Source organism: Ananas comosus, linkage group 16 (assembly GCF_001540865.1).
Source record: "Ananas comosus cultivar F153 linkage group 16, ASM154086v1, whole genome shotgun sequence".
Lineage (NCBI taxonomy): Eukaryota > Viridiplantae > Streptophyta > Magnoliopsida > Poales > Bromeliaceae > Ananas > Ananas comosus.
Window position 1 is genome coordinate 4338864 of NC_033636.1, and position 9991 is coordinate 4348854.

Sequence of the window (9991 nt, forward strand, 5' to 3'; positions counted from 1 at the left end):
GGTCTGGCATTGGGATTTTGGCGAGATTTAGCTGCAGTTTATTATGATCTTAATGATTGTATTGGTCAGCTAACTAATTGCCTAGGTCTCTAAACGCGGTCGGCGAAGACAGGTTTGCGTGGCACAGAGGGCGGGGGTTGCGGTTATCGCGAGTCGGGTATCGAGGTCGCTTCGCCGAGGAGTGTGAAGCCGCGTGCAAAGATCGCAACATCGAGTTATCTATTGGTTCGGCCGCTCGCATAGGTGGGGTAGGATGTCCATCGCGAAGCTGGGCTCCTTCTTAGTCTTAGTACCACACTGTCGCATATCTGGACTCTTGTATTTTTGCTCTATAGGAACTTATCATGTGTTGCCTTATCTTCTGCGCATCCTTCGTCGATGGCTATCGAGCGTAATTGGATATTTGTATCATTGGATTGATAAGGATTTGGTCCTGATTTGTGATTATATGTAAAGGAAATCGATGAACTCATAGAGTGAGGGGCATCTAGTCAATTAGTCAACCATGACGGTGGCATCTAGTGTATCACACACACCAGCGAACAAACGCGACAATCATAGTTAAATAGGAGGGTAATGTGACAGCCTTATGCGGACTGATATGATAGACTGTGACTCTAGGAGACAGGGTAATCCTCGAGCTTAGAGAGATTTGTGATCATGTCACGAGTCTGATTAATTTGTGAGTGGGCAAGCCCACACAGGTAGGTGCGGTCCGGATGTTGGGTCACGCGGGATTAGGCCTAATATGGGCCCGCCAGCGGTCTCGCGAGTCCGGTATGTGTCGAGGCGTTGATGGTGCCCTGTAGCGTCGGATCGGGGCTAGGTGAGACTGGGCGAGCTCGGGTAAGCGATCAGAGGATTAATTGAACAGGTAAACATGATGGTTATGGAACGAAGTGAAAGGGCTTCACCTTTGGACTTGATGACAAGTTAAGTTGCGTTACCCAGATTACACTTGGTCATGCATGCATAGATTATGTTGATGTAGAATAGCTGTCATTGTCGTTCGTTAGGCCCCCCCCCGCCGCGCACCACCTATATATCTATCTATCTGTCTATCCATCTATTGGTATATCTACTTGTGCCCGCTTGGACCTAGTGGGGAGATCGGCGGAGTCGGCGGCCGAACCCACTGGGAACTAAGGAAGTTAGTTCTCACCCCCATTTTTACCACAGGTTCCAGTTCGGGTGTCCCCGGTGAGCGTGAGGATCGCGGTAAGGGCCCGGCGTTTTAGTAGCATTAGCTACCTTCCTTTTTGCACTAGCCGTCACCCTTTTATATTTGAGAGTAGATGATGTATAGGGTGAGGTTCGAGTGATTGTATTTATATTTTGGAAGAATGTAAAAGATGTAATTGAATGTATTGAGTCAAATGAATGTAATAGATAGCTCTTCTCTCTTATGTACTTGTATATGTTTCTATACTTGTATCTTGCTCTCGTCTTATTAGCACTTGTTGTGCTCTTGTGATTGTGTACTTATGAGTTGATTCCTGGGTAAACTCTTGTACATGATCGTTTGCTTAGCCTTGGGCGGACAGGGGAGACTCTGTCCGTTCGGCGTCTGTTCGACGCGCCCGGGCCCGAACCAAATTGGTAGCGGTCGCGGGGCGTGACAGAAACCGATACCAATTTGGTCCAGTTCGGGCGCGTCGAACAGACGCCGAACGGACAGCACCTCCCCTGTCCGCCCAAGGCCAACAGCGAGATCATGTAAAACAAGTTCCTAGGAAATCACTTGAATACATACATGATCACATAACAACTATGAGGGGAGCAGAATCAGTGCTAAACAACTAAGAGCAAGATACAAGTATAGAACATACGAGTAATAATAAAGAGAGAAGAGGCTATCTATTACATTCATTCAGCCTTTATAATACAACTTGATTATGCATTAAGCTTCTAAACATAATATAAAGCTTACATCTTCTAAAATATAAACATTAGCTTACATTCATCCCAAAATAGCTCACAACCTATACATCATCTACTCTCAATGTATATAAAGGTAACTCTAGTGCAGAAATAGGAAAGTAAACTAATGCAACTAGGGCGCTAGGCCCTTACCGCGATCCTCACCGCGTGAACTCGCGCTCGGCCCTGTAGTAAAATGGGGGTGAGAACTAACTTCCTTAGTTCCCAGTGGGTTCGGCCGCCGACTCCGCCGATCTCCCCACTAGGTCCAAGTGGGCACCAGTAGATAATTGATAGATAGATAGATAAGGAAAGCGGTAAATGACAGAAGTAAAGGTACTCTACTATGCCCAATCATAAATATATGAATGCATGTACAATGAAATAGGTAAGCAACTAACCCATTACCATGTCCAAAGGTAAAGTCATTTACTCGTTCATCAATCTTATTTACTTGTTTCTTAATCTCGTGGCTTCCCTGAAGGAGCCTACAGCTCACTAGCCATCTCGAAGGTAGGGAGGGTCAACTCGCACTACGAACCGAGACCGTCTGCCGGGGCCTAAAATAGGCAATCCCTTGGGACCCAAACTAGGCAATCCCACGTGACCAACTCCGGAGCGCACTACTTGTGTGGGGCTTCCATCACAAGATTTAAAACAGACCGTGAGCATGATCCAATCCTCGTCTCGAGAATACCCTATCCTTTAGGGGTACAATCATCATATAGTCCATAGGTTTCACATACACTATGACTCATATGTGTCATTTGTTCTTTTGCTTACTAGCAACTAAATGCCACTTGTTCATTTGTTTGCTATCGACTAGATGCCACTCGTTCTTTGTTTAACATTAGACCAACCGTCGAGCCCATCTCTTTCTCTGCACTATAGGATTCACAAGTCTCGACCCAATCCTTATCGATCCACTACTATGTCAAGTATCCAATACATGCTACGATATCATCAAAGAAAGCATAAGGAAAGGCAGTGCACAATCATCCTATAATGCAATAATACAAGATGCAAGAATCGACATGTACTAAGACATAGAAGGGAGCCCGATTGCTTCGGGATGGACACCACCCACCTTTTATAGCGTTCCGATTGCTCGTCGTCACTCGCAATCGGCCTCCCGCGGCGCACGCCGCTTGGCTCGACCCAATCCGCGCGCGCGACCACCAAACGACCTCCGATCCGCGATCCGAAAATTAAAGGTCTTTGGTTTCCTATTACGATGCTTCAAATCCGTTTCCAGGATTTTACAACGTCGCCTCGGCCCTCCAGGCAGAAACGAAGCCTAAACGTCCGTTTCTTTAATAACTTTGCACCGGCTAGACGAATCGCCGAACCGTCGCTTCCAACGCGTTCAGTGACCTATCAATTAGGTTTCCAGAGGGTTAAATGAGATCAAACCCTCATATTTTCAAAAATTGCATTTCAAGCCCTAGGTTTATAACTAGGTAAGAATTAATTAAATTGATCCTAGATTCTAGCAATAATCATCTATTTAGCATGCTAGAATAGCTCTAAATCCATTCTTGAAGCTTAAAACCCAAACTACAAAGAGATACCATTAAAGGGTTTTGAAGCTTACCTTCAAACCATGCTCCAATGGAGAGGAAGAAGATGGAGAAGATGGAAATCCACCTTAGAGCTTCAATCTCCACCAAAATCATCTCTTTTTGGGAGAGATTTAGAGAGAGAAAGGAGAGCTTTCTCCTTTCCCTTCCATGCGTGTATGGGTGTGTGTGTGTGTGTCGGTTTGGGGCTGCTACGGCTGAGGAAGAAAGGGATTTGATCCCTTTTTACGAGTTAGCCCCTCAACTATGCAATCCTTCAATTTAGTCCCTAAATCTGATAAGTTTCGTTGGAGCCCTTCTGGATGTCCGATTGAGCTCAAATTTGACAGGCATGCTCAGTTTAACGTACTGAGCAAGAATATATCTTAAGTTTTCAGTTTCGACCCCGTTTGGTCACCGAAAACTGTGCCGAACTGCAATCTTTATCAGATAGCCTTCGGATTTTATTTCTCACTCTACGGGTGTCAGAAAAATATGAAACCTTAAATCTAGCCTCATAAAAATATTCCTGACTTATTCTCTAATTTTCATAATTTTCTGAGACTGCATTTTCTGCTAATTTTTCTGTCCCGTTTCCAACAGAAAATTTCAGATCTTCTGTTTTCATCCCGATTTCAGCACAAGTCACTTCTGACTTATGTTTTACTTCTCTAAATCCAATAAAATAGTATCTCATACTATTTTTATTTATTTATTTATTTTTTATTTTTATATTTAAATCCGGTATGTTACATTACACCGCAACCTTCCCGGAACCATTCAAATGGCTCTCCAACCAAATGGACACCGTAACCTCATGATTTTCGAAGTCCGATACCCTACATCCTCCCCTCCTTAAAAAGAGTTTCGTCCTCGAAACGAACTCAATATTGCAAAACTTATTTAGAACTTTAAATTCTAAACTCATACCTTGACTTAATCCTCGAACAAGTGAGCATGATTCGCCTTCATCTCCTCCTCAAGCTCCCAGGTGGCTTCGCGATCGTCATGATTGCTCCACCGAACTCGGACATAAGGAATTTTCCGATTCCTTAACTTGCGCACTTCACGAGCAGTAATCGCCACCGGAAACTCCTCATAACTTAGGTCTTCCTGAAGCTCCGGTGGTTCGTATAACATTGCATGCTCGGGATCAGGTATGTACTTGCGCAAATTGGAGACGTGGAACACGTTGTGCACATCCGCTAGTTTTGGAGGCAACGCGAGCCGATAAGCCACCATTCCAATCCGTTCCAAGATCTCATAGGGGCCAATATATCGGGGACTTAATTTTCCCCGAACTCCAAATCGCTTAACGCCCCTCATAGGCGAAACCTTCAAGAAAACGCGGTCGCCCACCGCGAATTCCAAATCCCGTCGGCGCCTATCCGCGTAGCTCTGTTGTCGAGATTGCGCAGAGAGTAACCGCTTCCGAGCAAGGCGGACCTTTTCTTCCGCCTCCCGCAACACATCGGGGCCAAATTCCGTGCGCTCGCCCACGTCACTCCAATAAATAGGAGAGCGGCACTTCCGCCCATAAAGAGCTTCGAACGGTGCCATCTCCACGCTAGCGTGATAACTGTTGTTGTAGGCGAATTCGGCCATTGGCAAATACTTACACCAACCTCCTTTGTAATCGATGACACACGCTCGCAACATATCCTCCAGAGTCTGAATAGTCCTCTCGATTTGTCCGTCTGTCTGGGGATGGAATGCAGTGCTAAAATCGAGCCATGTGCCAAGGGCCTCCTGTAGGCTTTTCCAGAAATGTGAAGTGAACTTGGGGTCTCTATCCGACACAATCGATTTCGGCACCCCGTGCAACCTCACTACCTCGTCAAGATATACCCCACGTGTGACGCTCTAGATGTGACTGGTGTTTTCAGACTTTATAGATAAATGGGTCTTCCTCAATTTGTACGCCGTCTCCGCCACCGATCTCGATAATTTCCTAATGCTACAGCTGTAAGAGATGGTGGGACCGTTTCGTTTACACCAACGCCTACGCAAATCGTCCTTCAGCCGCTTCTTGGAGCGAAAACTACAATGGGCCGTTTGTGGGGATCCCGACCTCTACCTCGCTGACCTGGAGCTTCACCAGCGAGGGCTCCAGGGCCGAGTCGACTACCGCGAGCAATAAGTTGGCTGGAATAACCTCTCCTAGTCTTTAAACGTTGGACGTCTAGGCTCAGAGGTTTTCCACGCCGCGTTGTAGCTCCTTCCTGCTCTACCGNTAAAGTCACACCTGCGGCCACCGCGCGAGGCCAAAGCTTTGGCCACCACGCACGGGCTCTTACTTCTCGAAGCGCTCAACTAGAACGTCCTTCGGGTGGCCAGAGGTATGCGCCTAGTGGGCCCGCCGTGGTTCTACATAGTACTCAATTCTCGTGAGATAACCACCGGCCCCTACTATCGACTATAACCCGCGAAGCACCGCTTCACAAACTGAACAGTCGTTCACTTTCGCCTCGCGGCCAAAGGTCGCCCTTTCGAAGTTTCAGATGGATAAGGACAGACCTTTACCCTCCTATATAGATACCTAAAGTAGCAACCGAATGGAGCGAGCTGTCCCCCTGTGCTGCGTTAGACCCACTAACACCTAGCGAACTGCTTCAGTCGCGTGAAAAATGGCTAGGTGTGGTGGACCCGCCCTCTATTCAACCGCGTNGGTAGTGCCTCCACAACTTCAGCGCAAAGATCACCGCCGCCAACTCCAAGTCATGGATGGGGTAGTTCTTCTCGTGGTCCTTCAGCTGACGGGATGCATAAGCTATCACCCTCCCGCCTTGCATCAGAACACACCCCAAGCCCAGATAGGATGCATCGCTATAGACCACAAAGTTCTCGCCCTGCACTGGTAAGGCGAGTATCGGAGCCGACGTCAATCTTTTCTTCAATTCGTTGAAGCTTTGATCACACTCGTCGCTCCAAATGAACTTGACGCCCTTCTGAGTCAAACCGGTAAGTGGAGTTACAATTTTCGAAAAGCCCTCCACAAACCGTCGATAATAGCCCGCTTAGCCCACAAAGCTTCGGACCTCCGTGACGTTTGTCGGGCGTGGCCAATTCTCGACCGCTTCGACTTTCCTCGGGTCAACCGAAACACCGCCCTCGAAAATCACATGCCCCAAGAAGGCAACCTCTCGATGCCAGAAATCGCATTTCTTTAGCTTTGCGAATAGCTTCTCCTCCCGAAGGATTTGAAGCACTATCCGCAAATGCTCCGCGTGTTCCTCATCGTTTCGCGAATAGATCAAGATGTCGTCTATGAAAACCACGACAAATCGGTCCAAGCACGTTTTAAACACACGGTTCATTAGGTCCATGAACGCTGCCGGGGCATTTGTGAGCCCGAAAGGCATAACCGTGTACTCATAGTGTCCATAACGTGTACGAAATGCGGTCTTCTGAATATCCTCCGACTTAATCTTTAACTGATGGTAGCCGGATTGTAGATCTATCTTCGAGTACACTCGTGACCCCTGTAACTGATCAAATAAATCATCGATTCGGGGCAACGGGTACTTATTCTTTATCGTGACCCTATTCAACTCTCGATAGTCCACGCAGAGTCGAAATGAGCCATTCTTCTTGCGCACGAACAACACCGGCGCTCCCCACGGCGATACGCTCGGCCGGATAAACCCTTTGTCGAGAAGATCTTGTAACTGGTCCCTCAATTCCCTTAACTCTGCCGGCGCCATACGATATGGGGCTTTCGAGATTGGCGTCGTCTTCCGAATCAAGTCTATAACGAACTCGATCTCCCGATCCGGCGGCATCCCCGGTAACTCCGTGGGAAATACATCCGGAAATTCCCGCACCACCGATAAATCCTCTAATTTCGGCACCACCCGGTCCACCTCCACGACGGTTGCCAAAAATGCTACGCAGCCGCCGTTGACCAACTTCCTAGCTCTCGTCGCCGATACTGTCGCGACGAAGCAAGAACTCCGACAAGCTCGATAAACGACCTCCTTCTGTCCTGGCTCCCGAAAGGTGATCGATTTATTCTTACAATCGATCGTGGCATAATACTTTGAGAGCCAGTCCATGCCCAAAATGACGTCATACGCCTCCAGTTTAGTGAGTTCCAACATCCGGATGGGCATCATCCAGTCACCTACTTGTACTAGGCATGACGAGCACTCCGTGTAGGTATTAAACGACGATTCAGGACCCTCGACTCGCCACTTGCCACTTGCTTCTATGGGTATGTCATGCATGCGTGGCACCCGTATCGAACATAGCTCTGGAGCGAACTCCATTGATTAGAACCATACCTGCTACAACATCAGGCTCCTCGGCTTGGGCGGGCCCCTCAGCATGGGCTTGAGCGGCGAATACCCGTCCGCTCGGCGCTGATCGAGTCACCTCCGGCTGGTGCGGCGCCAGTGCGCGTCCCGCCGACACAGGAACATACGGGGCCCCTCCTTGATAAGGCGAGGGCGCTGGAGTCGATGCGACTGACGGAGTAGACGAGGCCCTTGCCGGACAGTCGCGGCTGACGTACCCTTCTTGTCCATAATTAAAGCACCGCCCTTGTCGTTGTCTACACTGCGGTGCCCGATGGCCTCGATCTCCATAGATAGGGCAACGCTGCGGCCCACGGCCCCATGACTGCGACGGCGGATACTTCGGGGGCCTCCTTGAACTCGATTGTCCCCCCGAACTGCCGCCCGATTGCTTCTTCCCCTTGTCTGGGGATCCGGTCAACAACTCACGCTCCTCCCGCACATGGGCATCTCCATGCTCTGCCCACAGCGCCTTATTGAAAACCTCAGCGAAAGTTGTGAGCTGGAACAATTGCACTGCCCGATATATCCATGGCCGAAGTCCTCGCAAGAACCATTCGGCCCGATCCGCGTCATCCTTGACCACGTCTGGGACACAGTCTATAATGTGGGAGAACTCCTGCTCATAGTCCGCCACGGAGCGATCCCCCTGTCTCAATTTGCGAAACTTTTCCTTTAGCTTCCACTTCTCGGTGTCGGGGAAGTAATTTCCAAACACTTCCCTCTTCAACTCATCCTAGAGCATTGGTGGAAGGTCAGAGGGTCGATCTCGCTTCAACCGCTTCCACCACACCTTCGCCGCCTTGTCAAGGCAATGGGTGGCGAAAGGCACTTTATCCTTCTCCGAGGTGTATAGGTCCTCGAAGAGGGTCTCCATAGAGTCAATCCAAGACTCCACCACCGATGGCTCCACTTTCCCCCCTTCAAAAGTTGGTGGCTTAAACTTCATAAACTTCATTAGAGCCGTCAACGCACGCTCCCGCTCCACTTCGTCGGCCGTCGTATCAAGTATCGCCGAACCTGAAGCTGTCGGAGGCGCATTTGCCGGCGGGGGAACTGCTGCCATCGGAACTGCCGCTATGCCCTCACCCTCGGTCGCTACCAGCGCGCGTGCCGAAGGTGCGGGCGGATCGTGATCTCCAGCCGCTGTCGCGGCCACCGCTGCTGCCGCTTGCCGCTCCACAAATCCCTGGAGCTGCTCGAATCGAGCCTCCTGGCGCTGCATCGCGCCCAACATTGCAGCGACCTGCTCCCGCAGCTCCTGCACTTCCTCCGATCTTGTCTGCTCGGGCTCCGCAGAAGGCGGTACCGGAGCAGACCTATGCACGTAACGCCTCGGGGACATTTGCTCCTGAAAAGCAACGACTCGGTTAGTTATCTTAATCCGATAACTTTTTCAACGCTCACGAAATTAAACGACTCGACAGTGAAATCGGGCGGAAGCTCACAAGTGTTCCAGTTCTGGACTCTTAGCGTCGCGTCGTCGGCCGCCGACACAACCACGACGAGCCGAGAAACTAGTATCACTTGGATCCGTCTCTATTCACAGCTAGAGACATGACATAAGTTCTGGACTCTTAGCGTCGCGTCGTCGGCCGCCGACACAACCACTACGAGCCGAGAAACTAGTATCACTTGGATCCGTCTCTATTCACAGCTAGAGACATGACATAAGTTCTGGACTCTTAGCGTCGCGTCGTCGGCCGCCGACACAACCACTACGAGCCGAGAAACTAGTATCACTTGGATCCGTCTCTATTCACAGCTAGAGACATGACATCAACTTTGACCCAATCGATCAACTTCCGCCATCGCCATGAGTTCACGTTCACTCACGTCCCTATAACCTTAGGGTTTACCGACCTAGTGTCTCCTAGGTCATCCTAGACTCTCTCTTTACTTGCTCTGGTGCTCTGATACCACTTTGTGACGCCCCAGCTTCCCAGGGGGTCACCCATCCTAGGACTACTCCCGTCCTAGCACGCTTAACTCTCTTAACCTCTTGGGCCTTGCCACCACCCAAAATGCTTAAGCCGGGTTAAAAGTTTAGCCCTATTATATCTTATATATAGGACTACCCGGGGTCTCACACCTCAAGTGAAAAACCCTCTCTTAATCTTCAAATGGGAAGTAGAGGTTTTCCAATCTAACTTATATAAAGGTTCTAAACCATTCCAATAAGATCAAGAAGCCTCAAATTAAGAATCCCAAAATCTA